The sequence below is a fragment of the Rutidosis leptorrhynchoides genome, chromosome 1, assembly GCF_046630445.1.
Source record: "Rutidosis leptorrhynchoides isolate AG116_Rl617_1_P2 chromosome 1, CSIRO_AGI_Rlap_v1, whole genome shotgun sequence".
NCBI classification, from domain to species: Eukaryota; Viridiplantae; Streptophyta; class Magnoliopsida; order Asterales; family Asteraceae; genus Rutidosis; species Rutidosis leptorrhynchoides.
The window spans coordinates 90,090,964-90,110,990 of record NC_092333.1 but is presented as its reverse complement, the minus strand read 5'-3'; positions in this window follow the sequence as shown (position 1 = coordinate 90,110,990).

Here is a 20,027-nt window from a genome sequence, read left to right as displayed (position 1 = left end):
CACCGGAGAAGAAAGTGGCCATCTATGAACATGCGTTCAAGCATGGTAACTTTAGGGTTCCTCCCTCTGACTTCTTCTTAGGCGTATTAGATCACTTCAGAGTGGGATTAGGGCAACTACACCCATATTCCATAGGCAAAATAGTTCTTTTTGAAATGTGGTGCGCCGCAATCGACAGGGTACCGTTGGTTAAAGTTTTCTGTCATCTATACCGCCTAGCCAATCACCACAAATCCTGGTTCACCTTCTTCGCCCGACAAAATTTCACCAAAACCCCAAAGTCGAATGCGGGTAACTGGAAAGAATCTTTCTTTTTCATTGACCAAACTGTAGTTGGTACCGCTTTTCTGCAAACGCTTATATGGTGCGAGAAGGTGGAAAAGGATGTGAACAAAACCCCGGTCCTTGATGACGAGGAAACAAAGCTGTTAGCGGAGTGCGCTAATGCACAGCTGGTGCACCGGTCATACGGGAACGTGATGTTGCGGCTAGGGAAGATATCCGCACACTGGCCATGGAAGGAAGTGCGTCCAGCCATAGTCGGACCGGATGGAAAGGGTAGGAATAGTATAATCACGTAATAACAACTTTGCTATTTATGTGTTCTAACGCATGCGTGCATGTTTGCAGAGATGAAGATAAAGAGAGTACTGACTGCGGAGGAGATTGCGGGCATCGCCTTCCGCAAACAGAATGTGAACCAGCCGTTAGAGCAGGAGAAGATTGGTGAGAATGCACCTGCCACCTCCGGCAATAAGCGCAAGGCCGCCGAAGCCTCCCAATCCCAACAGAAGAAGAAGAAACTCACTCCCAAATAGAGGGAGGACAAGCGGAACGATAACTTCGTTCCCATCTAACCCCGTTCTGCGGATCTACCTCCCCCATCTGGTAAGAGTTCAGCTTTCGCGCATACCGCACATTTAAGTTTGCATTTATATAACCACTTATTAACACGCAGGGCATGCGGAAGAAACTCATCACACCCCACCGCGGGTCAATCCGGACCTCGAAACTACTGCCAAGTCAAAGGATAAGACGATACACCTGGACTCCGAGTCCACACCAACCCCGCCACACGGTAGCTTCCGATTGGCAAACCTGGCGCAGCTCACCCAGTTATCGGCGGAAAACACCGCAGAGCAGTCCGCCTTCCTCCAACAAATCTTCCCGGCTGAGTTCCACAACCAACTAGCCGCACTGCCTTTTAATCAGGCGCTCAACGCCTTCGTCCAAAACGGCTTTGTCTTTTTTGGCATGGTTGCAGATCAAGCCCGCCGTTCGACTAACTTGTATCAAGTGGCCTTGCGGAAATAAACAGAGCTAGGGCTGCTGCATGCGGGGGTTGATCAGGTGAAGAAAGACAGGGATGCCGCAGAAGAAGCGCGCAAGGCGGTGGAGTTAACCGCGGCGGAAACCAAAACTGCACTGATTGAAGAGAGAAAGAAAAACCGCGAGCTGGTTGGTGCGGTTGACCAGTCCAAGGGGGAGGCGGAGCGTCTGCGGGTGGAGCTGGAAAGGGTGACGAGGGAAAGGGATGACGCGGTAACCAACCGCGAGCTGGCAGAGGCGGATCTGGCGAAGCTGCGCACTGCACTCCCCACCATTGCGCAAAAGGTGATGGATTCTGGGCCAGTTACTGCTAAGTTCAATGCCTATGTTGACGCGGTGAAAGACCACGAAGTCAACAAGGCAGTCTTAGAGGTGATTCAAGCCTGTAGCCTCACACCACCGTACCCTGACGCTGTGTAGAAGAAATTGAAGGAGGGTACGGCTGCGGCATTGCTGGAAGTGGAGAATGCTACCACCACCATTCCTATCCCTCTAATCGATGCGTTTGCGGCAGACCCAAACATGCCGATTGATGGGTTTCTCAAGGAGGATTTTTAGTTTGTGCTTGTGATGGTTTACGCCGTAAGTCCTATGCTTAGGCAGGCAATTGTAAATGTATTTTTGAGCCCTAAGTCCCGTGTCGGGCAGGCATTTGAAACAATTACCACTTATGTAATAACTTAATTCAATGTATATGTATCTTACTGTTATGCATGCGTAGTTTGTTTGTTTATATACCGTGAATCAAAACAAAAGGTGAACCGCATGCCCATGCGCATAGTTAACCAAAACTCATGCGTATGCGGGTATTACTGCGTAAAATAAACCAATACTTTAACAATTACCCTTTAATAATTTAGACTCGAAAGCTACTGCGTTATCGCTTTGTCATGTACTAGGGGTGCACTATAGCTGTATGGTAAGCAACGCAACTAAAAACAAGCCAATGTTTTTATGCTTTGAGTTCCTCAAGCAAACCAATGCGAGAGTAATTACGCACAAGCAAACCAATGCTTGTAATTTTTTAAGTCGACTTTGCAGCCATCTAGTCTGCGTGGCGCTTGGCTAGGGGAAAACCAATTCCCTTTGCCTGCCGTTAGCGTCTAGCCTTGTAACCAAACAGGCTTCTGCCGCACGGGGGCTAGAGGACACCCCTTAAGTAGGCAGGAACCGCATACAAAAAAGATTTAAACAACAAAAGTATGCGCGAGTAAATATTTAATTGGCATTAATCACAATTACAACCGCGACACATCCAAACGGACGGAAAATACATAGAAAAAATAATGTGCTACAATAAACTGGAGTGATCAGGTCCACCTAGCTACATATAACATTTTTTCAATAACGTCGCATGCCAAGTGCGTTTCACAGGTTTTCCATCTAATGTCTCGAGATGGTACGCCCCGGTATTGTTTGCCTTCGCTACCCTGTATGGACCTTCCCAACGGGGGCCCAGTTTCCCAGTATCCTCCGCATGACTTGCGTCGTTCTGATGCCAAACCAAGTCACCGCACTTGTAAGAGCGCGAACGCACACGCTGATTATAGTACTTTGCAATTTTTTGCTTGTTATTTGCTTCGTTGACAGCCGCAGAGAGTCTGCGCTCTTCCAGCAAATTAAGATTTTCCCGCAAAGCTTCAGAGTTATTTTGCTCATCAAAATTTTGTATGCGGAATGTTGGTACCCCAATTTCTGCGGGTACAACAGCTTCTGATCCATAGACCAAACTGAATGGGGTCTCACCAATGCTTGCTTTGGGTGTTGTTCTATGCGCCCATAAAACCTTCGGTAGTTCATCCACCCAACCAACGCGACCATGACCCAACCTAGCTTTGATTCCAGCTACTATATCCTGGTTGGTGACTTCGCACTGGCCATTCGCCTGCGGATGCGCAACAGATGTAAAAGTTTGCTTAATATTAAGCTCCGCGCACTAGCTGCGAAAAGGGTCACCCGCGAACTGCGTACCGTTATCGCTAACAATTTCGTTTGTTATACCAAATCGACAGACGATGTCTTCCCATACAAAATTTCGCACCCTTTTTCCTGAGATTGCTGCCAGCGGTCTCGCTTCGACCCACTTTGTGAAATAGTCGATTGCAACAATCAAGAATTTGATGTTTCCTCGGCCTTTTGGGAATGGTCCGACTATGTCGATTGCCCATTTGCAGAATGGCCACGGTAAGGAGACTGGTATCATTGGATACGCAGGTGCTCTGCTAATAGGTGCATGTATTTGGCATGATTCACATTGCTTAACTATGCGCAGTATCCGCGTACATGGTGGGCCAATAATATCCTAGCCGCATTATTTTTGACACAATGGACCTGTGCCCCGAATGGAGTGCGCATGCACCTTCATGCACCTCGCGTACAACTTCCTCTGCCTCTTTCGGGCCAATGCACCTTAAGTGCGGTCCCAAATAATTCTTTCGATATAGGACGTCACCCTCAAGGGCATACAGCGGTGCCTTAACGCGGACTTTCTTTACATCAGCGGAATCCGCAGGAGATGTGCCATCCCGCAGAAAAGCCACAATGGGCGTCATCCATGTTGAGTTTGATTCCTCAACTGGTGCCACTAAAGGCATCATAACAATGGATTTCGCATTGAGTTCTTCTATTAGAACTTTCTTTCCCATATGATCAAAAGCCAAGGCAGCCAGTTTGCTTAGCGCATCCGCCTTCTTATTTTGCCCACGCATTACGTGGGAGATTTGAAAAGCTTCAAATTGGTCAGCGAGGTTGTGAACAAGCGATAGATATTGCTGCATGGCTATGTCATGCGCTTCGAAATCTCCGCTGACCTGACTGCATACTAGCTTTGAATCCACATATGCGTGCAAAATTTTAACATTTAACCTATGCGCAATGCGCATACCTGCTAACAGAGCCTCATACTCTGCTTCGTTGTTCGTAACAGCAAAATTAAACCGCAGTGCGTATGTATGCTCTTCGCCATCTGGACCTGTTAAAATTATACCCGCACCTGCACCAGATGCGCTGCACGCACCATCGGTGTACAATTCCCATGGTGACAATGTTGGTGCAGGTGGATCCTGATGTTCTACTGACGCCTCGGCATCCGCAGGTAATTCTGCTAGGTAATCAGCAAGTATTTGACCCTTAACCGCACTGCGCGAAGAGAAATTTATTTCATGTTCACCTAATTCAACTGCCCACTTAGCCATTCGGCCAGAAATCTCAGGCTTGTATAACACCTGAAAGAAAAATGATTGCGTTAGTCAATGCGGTAACCCCGGTCATTGCCGCAAAGTAGGCGTTTACCAACCTGTTTGATTGGTTGATCAGTTAGAACCACGATTGGATGTGCTTGAAAATATCGGTGCAAACGCCGCGCCGTATGGACCAGCGCATATACAAGCTTTTCTATCGGTGAGTAGTTTACTTCGCTTGATGTCAGCGTCTTGCTTACGAAGTAGACCGGCATTTGCGTCTGAGAAAAACCTCAGTCGTTAAGTTTCTGCGATATAAATAAAGCATGTAAATTAATGGATTACCTTTCCGCGATTCGCGATGAGGACTGAGCTGACAGCTTCCTTCGATGCCGCGAGGTACAGTGTTAGCGTTTCTCCTGATACTGGCGCAGTAAGTGTTGGTAATTCTGCAAGCACCTTTTTCATCTCCTGAAAGGCTGATTCTGCTTCCTGAGTCCATACGAAGTCTTTTTTCTTCAAACAATTTTTCAAAGTATTGAAGAATGGTAACTGTCGTTCTGCGGCTTTCGACAGAAACCGCGTGATAGCCGCAAGCTTCCCCGTTAGACTCTGCACATCTTTCTTTGTCTTCGGAGATGGCAAATTATCAATGGCTTCAATCTTTTTGGGATTGGCCTTGATACCCCGCACTGTCACCACATGACCTAAAAACTTGCCTTCCTCTTCCCCAAAACTACATTTAAGCGGGTTAAGCTTCATGTTGATCCTGCGCAGAGAAGCAAACGTTTCTAGGGTGTCGGTGAGCATGTCTTCTTCGGTGTTACTTTTAATTACCAAGTCGTCGACGTACGCTTCAAGATTTCTACCGATTTGGTGCTTGAATGCTGCGTCAATTACACGCTGATAGGTCGCGCCAGCATTCTTTAAACCGAAAGGCATCTTCGTGTAACAATAAATACCCTGCGGCGTATGAAAAGCAGTCTTGTCCTCATCTTCCGCAGCCATTAAGATTTGGTGATAACCCTTGTATGCGTCCAGAAAACACTTGTACCTAAATCCCGATAGTGATTCTACCTTCCAGTCTATCTCCGGGAGAGGGTAATTGTCCTTGGGACATGCCTTATTAATATCTTTGAAATCAACGCACATCCTCCAGTTACCGTCAGCCTTTTTTACCAATACAGGATTTGCAACCCATGTCTGATAACGCACTTCCCGCAGAATGCCTGCTTTGACAAGGTTGTCCACCTCTGCGCACAACCAATCACTGCGGTCTAGATCCATATGCCGCTTCTTTTGCCTAACGGGTGTCAATGATGGATTAATATTAAACTTATGTTCCACAATATCACGCGGAACCCCAGTCATGTCTGACTCACGCCACGCGAAAACATCTGCGTTTGCGGACAAAATTCCATGCAATTTGGCCTTTGTTTTGTAACATCCCGCCTTTTTCCATTTATTTTTCCGTTATACTAATATAAAGTCCGTTATATGTTTATAACATCTCCCGTTGATACGCGTTTTAAATTATCTCGTTTAGGTAATTCCCGCACCCGAGCGAAAGTTGAGGGACTAAACTTGACAAGGGATCAAACCCTTGACTAGGTCAAAGGGTCAAACCCCTTTCACCCATTCATTTCATCTTCATCTCTCTCTCTCTTTCTCTCTAGCAAGAACACACACACCCAAAACCATATTCATTCAATCATCATCTAAATTCGATCTAGGAGGCTTACAACAAAATAAATTACATATTCGTGATCCTCTCTTCATCCTCTTCGTTTTGGTACCAACTTCATCTCATTTGGGTAACTTTCTAAAATCACTAGATTTTGTGTTCTTGATGTTTTTAACTTATAAAAGTGTTAATTAGTGTCTATGGCTCAAGTCTAACATGAATATATGATTTATATGCTCGATCTCGTTGTTTTAGTGTAACTAGCATGAACTTGAATTTTGGTGTGTTATTCTTGAATTTTGGATGATCATATGTTGTTAGATGTTGAAAGTTGATGTTTTAATTGTGTTACTAGCATCACTAGCTTCAATTTGATGTGTAGGTTGCCTTAGAAAACTTCATGAGCTTGATTATTGATTTTGGTGGAATTGAGTTAGGGTTTGGAGAACTTGAAGTGATTATTTGATGCATTGATTGCCATGAATTGTTGTTAGTAAGTTGTTAGTTGTAATGTATGTTTCATTACCTTCAAAACGGCATATTATATGTGTGAATTGGTTTCCCGAAACTCAAATTGCATTTGAAGAACTTGAAACCTTAAAGATGAACGTTAAATGATCACTTGATGAGTTTTCGGCTATTATAAATGATGTTTTTGTTTGGTGAAACATGTTTAGTTGTGTTCCTTGTCAAAAGAGCTTTCCAACGGTATAAGATACGTCTTCTAGTTGTTTACGGTTTGCGTTTTATGGTTGTTTGAAGTTTTGACCAAGACTTGAACCTTGAAACTGACCTGGTGCCAGACCACGTGTTATGTCGCGGCGCGACACCTCTTGCCGCGGCGCGGCATATGCCGTGGTCAGATTCTGACCTACTTTGTCAAATTTAGGAAAATGTTTGGCATACTACGGACCTCCGATTCACATGCAACTTGTTTTAACATGCTTATATATGAATAACTAGCATAGAAAATTTGTCCGAGACCCGACCCGAACGTGTTGACTTTCATTGACTTTGACCGACCAAAGTTTGACTTTTTGTCAAACTTAACCAAATGATTATGCAACCTTCCTAACTTATTTATATACTTGTATCTTGCATGAAACTTGGCAATTTGATTTCACATGCTAAATAATCGAGTCGTAACGAGCCATAGGACTAATTGAACATCTTTGACCTATCGTGTTTACCGTTATTGATACAACCTATTGTTTAGGTCAAGACTAGCATTGTTCTTTGCACACGTTTACTTGTTGAAGTACTTTACTACTCGTGCACTCAAGGTGAGATCATAGTCCCACTTTTACTCTTTTTGAACTTACATTTGGGATGAGAAAACATAAACATTTCTTTTACTAAGTGAACACAAGTACAGGAAAAACAAACATTCTACATACGAGTTTAGAACAAAATCCTCAATTCGATTATCATTAGTTACACTTGCCGGGTGTAAGCGAGAACTTATGTTGTATGGATCCATATGGGTTTGACAAACCCTCATTCAAACGGTTCGCTACCGTTTACGAATGAAATATATTTTCGAGAAACAGTGTATGTTCTAGCACTAAGTGATGGGGTTCAATGGAAGGAAATGTTAAGCATTGATAATTGGGTGCTCGTGAAACAAACTTTTGGAATGTATTACTATTAATTCATTGATGCAAATCTTGTGGTTCACTTGTACTTACTTACTTAAACCTATGATTTCACCAACGTTTTCGTTGACAGATTTCTATGTTTTTCTCAGGTCCTTGAACGATACATGATACATGCTTCCGCTCATTATTTGATACTTGCATTGGATGTCGAGTATATGTGCATTTCATGGAGCGTCTTTTAACTTTACTTTAAACCGTGTCGCCTAGATTTCATTCGTATTATAACGTTGTAACATAACTATTGGTTGAACAATTCTTGTAAACTTTGAGAACAATCTTTATTTTGAAATGAAGGCGACATATTTTGGTCAAACTTTGTCTTAAAGACTTATGGCCACGTAACGGGACCTAAGTAGACGGCGCCGTCAAACATGATTTGGTCGGGTCGCTACAGATGGTATCAGAGCGTTGGTTGTAGGGATTTAGAGTTCATTAGTGTCAACCTCGAGTCATAGGGTACATTGGTGAGTCTAGACTACAACCGGCATATAGACTTGAAGTAGGAATTACTTGACTACTTGTGCATTTATACTCGAACGCTTCTACTCATATCTACTCTTAGTTCATCTTAATCTCACGTTGTTTAATTTGATTGACACGCCACTTTGACTTTATAGAATAATGTCGAATGCACATATGAATCAGGGTAATATAATTTCCGGGATTATATTACGGTGACTCATATGAACATTCCGACATTATGGCATAAAGAATTTAAGGCGAGTCGAGAAAAAAAAAAAAAAAAAAAAAAAAAAAAAAAACTTCTCTTTATCTTTATTCTATATCACGGTTAGTATTATTGAGAATACTAATCAATGATATTCTTGTGTCTTGAAGGAACAATGGCTCCTCGTCGTGTACGCCGCAATGAAACTCCCGAACAAGCTCTCGAACGGATGATAGCTACCGCCGTAGATGCGGCCATGGCCGGTCACTCATCCAACAACAATAATAATAACAACCACAACAACAACAACAACGACAACAACAATGGAGCCGGAAATTCAAACGAGGGATGCTCCTATAAAGCTTTCATGGGGTGCAAACCTCACACTTTTGATGGAACCGGGGGACCGGTCGTGCTCACCCGATGGTTTGAGCAAACGGAAGCCGTCTTTAGCATAAGCGGTTGTCGGGACCAAGACAAGGTCAAATACTCCACTCACACTTTCTCCGGAATTGCTCTAACATGGTGGAACACCTATGTTCAATCGGTGGGTACCGATGAAGCTCATGCCCTCTCTTGGGCCGATCTAAAGGAAAAGATGATTGTTGAATACTTTCCGCGCGAAGAAACCCGAAAGCTTGAGGAAGAACTAAGAGCTTTGAAAGCGGTCGGAAACGATCTTAAAGCTTATAATCAACGCTTCGCCGAACTATCCTTGATGTGTCCTAATCTTGTTAACCCCGAATCTCAAAGGATTGAGCTCTACATGCTCGGTCTTCCAAAAAGCATCAAACAAGGGGTGATGTCATCCAAACCCACTACTCATCAAGCCGCTATGAACATGGCTCGCCAACTAATTGAAACGGTTGACGAAATCGTAGTTCCGGCACCTAAGGCCGAGGATAAATCGGGCGGCAACAAAAGAAAGTGGGAACCCTCCCAATCAAGCAACAACAACTTTGCTAAGAAGCCTTACACCTCCGACGGCAAGAAAGGTTATGCCGGGAACCTACCTCTTTGCAACAAATGCAACAAACATCACTTTGGCGAATGTAGTAAGTTAATTTGCCACCGGTGCCAAGGAGTTGGTCATAAGGCCAACGATTGTAAAAGTGCTACTCCCGTCGCTCGAAAGTGGCCCAATGCACCAAAGACGGGCACTTGTTACGAATGTGGCCAAACGGGTCATTATAGAAATGCATGCCCGAAAAGGAAAGATAACACCAATACGCGCGGCCGAGCTTTTAACATCAACACCGAGGAAGCCCGGGATGACACTGAACTAGTCACGGGTACGTTTCTTCTCAACAATTCCTATGTCTCCTGTTTATTCGATTCGGGTGCCGATAAATGCTTTGTATCCAAGACTTTGACTCATTCTTTTAGCACTCCACCTCTTCCATTAGATACCCCTTATACCATTGAAGTGGCTAACGGGAAACTATTAAGTGCCGACACATATTACCGGGGGTGTGCGTTAAACATTTTGGGTAAGGAATTTGAAATTGACTTGATACCCATGGAACTAGGAAGCTTTGATGTAATAATCGGTATGAATTGGTTAGTCAAAACGAAATCTCACATCCTTTGTGATCTTAACGCAATCCGAATTCCTATCGAGAATGGTGAACCTTTGATTGTTTATGGCGATAAGAGTTGTACCAGACTCAATCTCGTTTCGTGCCTTAAAGTTAGAAAACTACTCCGTAAGGGTTGTTTTGCGATCCTTGCCCACGTTAAGGAAGTCGAGTCCGATGAGAAGCATATCGATGATGTGCCAATTGTTAGTGACTTTTCTGATGTATTTCCCGACGAATTGCCGGGTCTTCCACCTCATCGACCGGTTGAATTCCAAATTGATCTTATTCCGGGGGCCGCACCCGTAGCACGTGCACCATATAGACTCGCCCCATCCGAAATGCAAGAATTGCAAAGTCAAATCCAAGAACTACTTGATCGAGGTTTTATCCAACCTAGCCATTCACCTTGGGGCGCTCCGATTTTGTTTGTTAAAAAGAAAGACGGATCCCTACGAATGTGCATTGATTATCGTGAACTAAATAAATTGACGGTTAAGAACCGATATCCTCTTCCCCGCATCGATGACCTCTTTGATCAACTACAAGGGTCTTGTGTATATTCGAAAATCGATCTCCGCTCGGGTTATCATCAATTAAGGGTTAAGGGGGAAGATGTCTCCAAAACCGCTTTCCGGACTCGTTATGGTAGTTATGAATTCCTTGTCATGCCATTTGGTCTCACTAACGCACCGGCGGTGTTCATGGATCTTATGAACCGCGTGTGCAAACCGTATCTCGATAAATTCGTTATTGTGTTCATCGATGACATATTGATTTATTCTAAAAATGAAGAAGAGCACGAACAACATCTCCGACTTGTGCTTGAACTTTTAAGACAAGAACAACTCTATGCCAAATTCTCCAAGTGTGAATTTTGGTTAAAGGAGGTTCAATTTCTTGGTCATGTTGTAAGTGACCAAGGTATTAAAGTCGATCCAACGAAAATCGAAGCCATTAGCAAATGGGAGACTCCTACTACTCCTACTCACATTCGTCAATTTTTGGGTCTCGCCGGGTACTATCGTAGATTCATCGAAAATTTCTCTTTGGTTGCACGTCCTCTAACCGCATTGACTCACAAGGGAAAGAAATTCATTTGGGCGACCGAACATGAATCCGCATTCCAAATCTTGAAAACAAAGCTAACCACCGCTCCTATCTTGTCACTTCCCGAAGGCAATGATGACTTTGTTGTATATTGCGATGCCTCAAAACATGGTTTTGGGTGTGTATTGATGCAACGAACGAAAGTCATTGCTTATGCTTCTCGACAACTCAAAATTCATGAACGAAACTATACGACACATGATCTCGAACTCGGAGCCGTTGTCTTTGCACTTAAAATGTGGAGACACTATCTTTATGGAACCAAGAGTACTATCTTCACCGATCACAAAAGCCTTCAACACATTTTCGATCAAAAGCAACTAAACATGAGACAACGAAGGTGGATTGAAACCTTAAACGATTACGATTGCGAGCTTCGTTACCATCCCGGGAAGGCAAATGTAGTAGCCAATGCCTTAAGTCGAAAAGAAAGAGCGGTACCTCTCCGTGTCCGAGCTTTAAACATCACCATTCACACCAACCTTAATAGCCAAATTCGGGTAGCCCAAGATGAGGCTCTCAAGGATGAAAACATCTCTCTCGAACACTTGAACGTCCTCACCTCTCGATTCGAAGTTAAAGAAACCGGACTCCGATATTTCGCCGGAAGGATTTGGGTGCCTAGTTATGGGGACCTACGAAGCCTTATTTTAGATGAAGCCCATAAGTCACGATACTCGATTCACCCTGGTGCCAATAAGATGTACCACGACCTTAAACAACTATATTGGTGGCCGAACATCAAAAGGGACGTAGCTACTTATGTTTCCAAGTGTTTGACATGTTCCAAAGTCAAAGCCGAACACCAAAGACCGTCCGGACTACTTCGACAACCCGAGATCCCGCAATGGAAGTGGGAAAGGATAACGATGGATTTTATCACCAAACTACCAAAAACGACGGGCGGTTATGATACCATTTGGGTTATTGTTGACCGTCTCACCAAATCCGCACACTTCCTGGCCATGAAAGAAACGGACAAAATGGAGAAACTTGCACAACTTTACATTAAGGAGATCGTAGCCCGACACGGTGTACCTTTATCGATTATCTCCGACCGAGATGGCCGTTTCGTTTCTAGATTTTGGCGTACATTGCAAGAAGCGTTGGGAACACGTTTAGACATGAGCACCGCATATCATCCTCAAACCGATGGACAAAGCGAACGTACAATTCAAACCTTAGAGGACATGTTACGAGCTTGCGTGGTTGATTTCGGAAAAGCTTGGGACAAACACTTACCTCTCGCCGAGTTCTCTTACAACAATAGTTATCACGCGAGTATTAAAGCCGCACCCTTTGAAGCGCTATATGGCCGCAAATGTCGTTCACCTCTTTGTTGGGCCGAGGTAGGCGACGTGCAAATCACCGGACCCGAACTCATTCACGAAACCACCGAGAAAATCGTTCAAATCCGAGATAGGCTTAGGACGGCCCGAAGTCGTCAAAAGAGCTATACCGACAAACGACGCAACGATCTTGAATTTCAAGTCGGTGACCGAGTAATGTTAAAAGTCGCACCTTGGAAGGGTGTAATCCGTTTTGGGAAACGCGGGAAGCTAAATCCGCGGTATATTGGTCCTTTCGAAATCTTGGAGCGTATTGGAACCGTTGCTTATCGTTTAGATCTTCCGCCTCAATTGAACTCCGTTCATCCTACCTTCCATGTATCTAACTTGAAAAAGTGTCTTGCCGAACCCGATATCATCATCCCTCTCGAAGAACTTACTATTGATGACAAACTTCATTTTGTGGAGGAACCGGTTGAAATTGTGGACACCTCCGTCAAGACATTGAAACAAAGTCGAATCCCGATTGTTAAAGTCCGTTGGAACGCCAAAAGAGGACCCGAGTTTACTTGGGAAGGACAAGATCAAATGCAAAGGAAGTATCCTCATCTATTCGTGAATTCGGAAACGCGAGATCTCGAGGAAGAAACAACGACTACTACGCCTACTTAAATTTCGGGACGAAATTTCTTTTAAGGAGTAGGTAATGTAACATCCCGCCTTTTTCCATTTATTTTTCCGTTATACTAATATAAAGTCCGTTATATGTTTATAACATCTCCCGTTGATACGCGTTTTAAATTATCTCGTTTAGGTAATTCCCGCACCCGAGCGAAAGTTGAGGGACTAAACTTGACAAGGGATCAAACCCTTGACTAGGTCAAAGGGTCAAACCCCTTTCACCCATTCATTTCATCTTCATCTCTCTCTCTCTTTCTCTCTAGCAAGAACACACACACCCAAAACCATATTCATTCAATCATCATCTAAATTCGATCTAGGAGGCTTACAACAAAATAAATTACATATTCGTGATCCTCTCTTCATCCTCTTCGTTTTGGTACCAACTTCATCTCATTTGGGTAACTTTCTAAAATCACTAGATTTTGTGTTCTTGATGTTTTTAACTTATAAAAGTGTTAATTAGTGTCTATGGCTCAAGTCTAACATGAATATATGATTTATATGCTCGATCTCGTTGTTTTAGTGTAACTAGCATGAACTTGAATTTTGGTGTGTTATTCTTGAATTTTGGATGATCATATGTTGTTAGATGTTGAAAGTTGATGTTTTAATTGTGTTACTAGCATCACTAGCTTCAATTTGATGTGTAGGTTGCCTTAGAAAACTTCATGAGCTTGATTATTGATTTTGGTGGAATTGAGTTAGGGTTTGGAGAACTTGAAGTGATTATTTGATGCATTGATTGCCATGAATTGTTGTTAGTAAGTTGTTAGTTGTAATGTATGTTTCATTACCTTCAAAACGGCATATTATATGTGTGAATTGGTTTCCCGAAACTCAAATTGCATTTGAAGAACTTGAAACCTTAAAGATGAACGTTAAATGATCACTTGATGAGTTTTCGGCTATTATAAATGATGTTTTTGTTTGGTGAAACATGTTTAGTTGTGTTCCTTGTCAAAAGAGCTTTCCAACGGTATAAGATACGTCTTCTAGTTGTTTACGGTTTGCGTTTTATGGTTGTTTGAAGTTTTGACCAAGACTTGAACCTTGAAACTGACCTGGTGCCAGACCACGTGTTATGTCGCGGCGCGACACCTCTTGCCGCGGCGCGGCATATGCCGTGGTCAGATTCTGACCTACTTTGTCAAATTTAGGAAAATGTTTGGCATACTACGGACCTCCGATTCACATGCAACTTGTTTTAACATGCTTATATATGAATAACTAGCATAGAAAATTTGTCCGAGACCCGACCCGAACGTGTTGACTTTCATTGACTTTGACCGACCAAAGTTTGACTTTTTGTCAAACTTAACCAAATGATTATGCAACCTTCCTAACTTATTTATATACTTGTATCTTGCATGAAACTTGGCAATTTGATTTCACATGCTAAATAATCGAGTCGTAACGAGCCATAGGACTAATTGAACATCTTTGACCTATCGTGTTTACCGTTATTGATACAACCTATTGTTTAGGTCAAGACTAGCATTGTTCTTTGCACACGTTTACTTGTTGAAGTACTTTACTACTCGTGCACTCAAGGTGAGATCATAGTCCCACTTTTACTCTTTTTGAACTTACATTTGGGATGAGAAAACATAAACATTTCTTTTACTAAGTGAACACAAGTACAGGAAAAACAAACATTCTACATACGAGTTTAGAACAAAATCCTCAATTCGATTATCATTAGTTACACTTGCCGGGTGTAAGCGAGAACTTATGTTGTATGGATCCATATGGGTTTGACAAACCCTCATTCAAACGGTTCGCTACCGTTTACGAATGAAATATATTTTCGAGAAACAGTGTATGTTCTAGCACTAAGTGATGGGGTTCAATGGAAGGAAATGTTAAGCATTGATAATTGGGTGCTCGTGAAACAAACTTTTGGAATGTATTACTATTAATTCATTGATGCAAATCTTGTGGTTCACTTGTACTTACTTACTTAAACCTATGATTTCACCAACGTTTTCGTTGACAGATTTCTATGTTTTTCTCAGGTCCTTGAACGATACATGATACATGCTTCCGCTCATTATTTGATACTTGCATTGGATGTCGAGTATATGTGCATTTCATGGAGCGTCTTTTAACTTTACTTTAAACCGTGTCGCCTAGATTTCATTCGTATTATAACGTTGTAACTTAACTATTGGTTGAACAATTCTTGTAAACTTTGAGAACAATCTTTATTTTGAAATGAAGGCGACATATTTTGGTCAAACTTTGTCTTAAAGACTTATGGCCACGTAACGGGACCTAAGTAGACGGCGCCGTCAAACATGATTTGGTCGGGTCGCTACATGTTTCAGCTGACAAGCCTGCGCCGATTTTAATTCGCTTATCCGGATGCAAGCGATTTGCTATGACTGCACAATTTGCCAGTTGTTCTCCCACGCTAGGAGTGCTTATAGGCGCAACTGAGCCACACAACTCGGTTGTGTGATGTGACGCAACCGTGGCAACGCCTCCTACTGTGGGAAACTTGATCAAACCATGCACTACCGATGGTATGATGTTGAAACGCCGTATGAAGTTTCTCCCTAGCAGTGCGTTATATCGTGAAGTTGAACGAACCACATAAAAATCGACCAATTCATGCCTGATCATCTGCGGGTTCCTGTCATCCGCAAGCTCTACCATTAATTCTATTCGGCCTAGCGGCCACGAGTTTTCTCCGGAAAACCCTGATTGCGTAATATCAGGCTGGCGTAACTGCGCTTTGACTTCTGCCGGAAGGAAACGATAACAATGCTCATACATAATATCGACACCACTGCCAGTGTCAACATGCATGCGCTTAACCTGGATTCCGCAATCAGGGATGCGACACTTGGTGATAATGGGCTCATTAATAGAATCAATTGACATTACAGGAGGGAAAGTGATTGGGAGAAGCTCCCAATCTTGGTGATCATTGTACTTTCTCCGCTGGCTGATTTTCTCTGCGTCAACCATGTTAATGGTTAAGTCGGCATTTTTCGCTTTGTCAACTTTCTGCCACGCGAAAGTCTTAGACTTCGAAGCCTCTTCTGCGGCCTTTGACTTGTCCTTTTTAGGTGGTTTTAGATGATCCAATTTGCCCGCGCGAAGCGCCTCCAGAACCCGTTCCATCAAGTTTTTACACCGATTGGTGTCGTGACCATAATCGTCATGAAATTCACAATACTTTGTTTTGTCCCGCTTACCAAATTCCGTAAGCGGAGTTGGGACCGCAAAGGTCGCGCACAACGGTTCGGTTGCCAAAATTTCTTTTGGCGTTTTGGACAAACTTTTAAGCAGCGCATAGTTCTGATTATTGATGCCGCGCTGATTATTGTTTCGATAATTGCCACTTGATTTCCCATTATCATTCCTGATGGGACCACCGCTAGGATACCTTCCACGAGAGTTGTTACCACGATTTTGATCGCGCGAACGATCATCATCGTCCTTCCTCTCGTTGCGTGAGCTAGCTGTTGGAATGTCATTATCTTCGCCACTCCGCATATAGTCGTGGCATTCATTAAGCGCCTCAGCATAAGTTGTTGAGACTGTATGGCGCAGACGCCTTACCAGTGTTGGATGACGTTCTGAGTTTATACCATGTATGAGTCCGGAAATCTGTTGCTCTGGTTTGAGATCTGGTATACGCAGGCACTCATTAGTATACCTTGTGAGAAATTCGCCCAAAGATTCCTTGGACTTCTGCACGATGTCATGGCATTCAATGTGAGTGCGCTTGCGTGGTCTCTGATTCTGATATTGCAGCAAAAACTTTGTCCGCAGATCTATAAACCCGGCAATACTACCCGCCGGCAACTTATTAAACCACTCACGAGCAATACCCTGTAGTGTCATAGGAAATATCTGACACGCAACCGGATCCACCCAGCCTTGAGTGCGCATTGCGCCTTCGAAACGCTGTAAAAAATCATCTGGATCGGTCAGGCCATTGTAAGTACCCAACGTGCTAGGTATCTTTGGTGCTGATGGAAACGGGTATGCGGATATATGCGGAGGAAACTTGTCAAAGGTAGTCGGTAGCTCGAAGGGTGGTTTAACAGGATCCCCTTTCAAGTTTGCAAAGAAACGCTTCATCATGTCCTGAACAAAGTCAGGTTGTGAAAATAAGTGAACCATATCAGGAGGTGCGGCCTGCATGAATTGACTTGCAAGATTTGCCTGCCCTTGAACATTTTGCCAAGGTTGACCCTGCGTCTGCGGATATAACCAAGGCTGCTGCGATGGAAAAGAGGGATAACTTGAAGACGAAGAGTACACAGGTGGCTGTAAAGGAAGCGAAACCTGTGGCGCAGATATCTGCGAAACTTGAGGATACACACTTAAAAGCCCAACTGTATGCGCTGTGCTTTGCTGCTGCGCTGTTATCGGCGCCCAATGAGAGTTTGCATCTGGGATGACACCAAATCCCCAACTATTAAGTAATGCCCGCGCATCCGCAGGAGTTAAAAATTGTGAAACTGGGCGCGGTGGTTGCCAAGGTTGCAACGGTGTAAATGACGAATTCTGCTGAATGCTCTGCGTATGCAGAGGTATTGAAACAGTGGTACTGTAAATAGGTACCTGGCCGCAGCAAACCACATGCGGCCCCGTTGTTCCACCGCTAGTGCCTGCAAAGATGACCCTTGGATCCACTGACGAAAAGTCCAGCCGCGTGGTTGTGACTGGTGAGTTTGCTCTTGGCGGTGTAACCCCGTCTGAATATATCGGCTTGTACCTCTGAAAGGGTTCGCCGGATATAGGTGGAGGGTATATCGTGTACCCCGCCTGAATAGCGGCCCCCGTAGTCATAACCGGTGTATGTTGACTACCAGACGGTGCGTTCTGAATATCTGTTTGGGTATGTTCCGATGATTCCTCGGAAGTCATGATACTGTTAAAGAAAAAATTCAAAAATTTTGTAAATAACGAGTCATACAATTCAAAACCTTAAAAGAAAAAGCAATTAAACAGTCTTGAATTAATTCGACTCTCAATGAAAGCACCACTTGATCATGCATATTTTAACCGTGGGGTTTAATATGTCTGCTCAATACATAAGGAGGGGTTTAAGGATCTTAGAACGTGGCTCTCCGGTCCGGCTACCGTGAATAACCCTGGCCGACATGATGATGTCGGCGGGGTGGCCAAGTGATTAAGTCCACCTCTGATAACGGTCGTCGATCAAGAGGCCCCAAATAAGGTCGTAGGTACTAGCTTACGAAAGACTAACCTGTTAATCTTGAAGAGATGCTGAATGATGCTGTTTTGCGTAATGTATCTCGTGTGTGATAGTTACATAATATGTCGTGTCTGGTAAATGATGATTAGGGTTGTATTTATAGGCAAACCCTAATTCTAGAACCATCCCAGATCACGTTAATCTCATCCATAAGTGACTCCCCCGAATCACGGATATAATTATGGAAAAGATTTATTTGACAGCTAAGCAACCGCCGTACCGGGAACAAAGGAATCAGATACAATCCGCATACCGCATAGCGCACACAAGCACACGCATACGCACACTATTAAGCGCCCGCATGCATATGAGGTGCGCATGCGGGTTGCGATATCATTACACAATTTACTACTCCGTATTTTCACTATATGAAAATATATAGTGCATGTGAACTTGATTACGAACCAACGCACAATTACAAAAATGTCAACAATTACAAAAATGTCAACAAGTTAATAAGACTCGAACACAAGAATCAACCAACGCTACAAACATGCAACACAACTACAAAAAAAATAAAAAAAAAAACCACAAAACACATCGACACGAAGTATATATTCCACGCCTATAAAATACTCTTTTTCAGGGGCGGATGTAGTTTAGTCCAACTGGTTGCACGGGACACCACTTAAATTTGCAATGCTGTGCAATTTTTTTTTGGTTTTTAACTAGTGACACCAGTGAATAATGTAATTTTTTTTAGTGACACCATTGATATAAGACATCTAGTAGAAATTTTGTTGAGATTTTAATCGATGACACTCATAACTATCATTCTTGAATCCACTGCTATTTTTACAATTTCTTCATGATTAATAACTTTGATGAAATCAGTTAAATGCAATAAAAAGGTGGAATATTCCGAATAAAGTACTTATTCTGCTAAATCAAATACTCCGTAAATTTGTCGGTACATATTTTCCAAACATAAATACAAGAAAACTTAGTTGATATATTTAGTACAGTATTTTGTAAAAATGAAAAACGAAAACAGGCAGGCGTTCATTCTAAAACAATAGAAAAGCCAATTAACAGGCGGTGGTTGTCAAGTGTGGTCACAATTATATCGTCGGCAACTCCCCTACATCATTTGTTATATTCAAAATATTTTTTAATTATATTACGAGTATATTTATTCATAATTATAATTATATTTCCACGTGGTCATCCCCTACCAATGCTCTCTTTGTTTGAAGTTGAAGGAAAGCAAACATAAGGACGTGTCATGTTGACTTGTGTTGAAAGTAATTTAAAGTTCGGGCAGTCGTCCACGGGCAGCAACACTTCCGCGTGATCTAAATAGTACGGAGTATATATTTAGCCGTATTTTTATTATTAATTATTAATTATTAATGAAATGAAAAGCTAAATAATGCCTTAAAAAGACACACGATAAGCACAATTATTTAATAATATTTTTTTTAAATTAATTTAAATTGTACTCCGTAATTAATATTTATGAATTATGTATAGTAATGTATGAGTTTAATAAATTAATTTAAGTTATGAATAAAAACTTTCAGCGTATTTAGTATTCTTTATCTTATGCAAATACAGCATTATTTAATTAAACCCATATTATTATTAAAAAAATATAGTGACAAACTGACA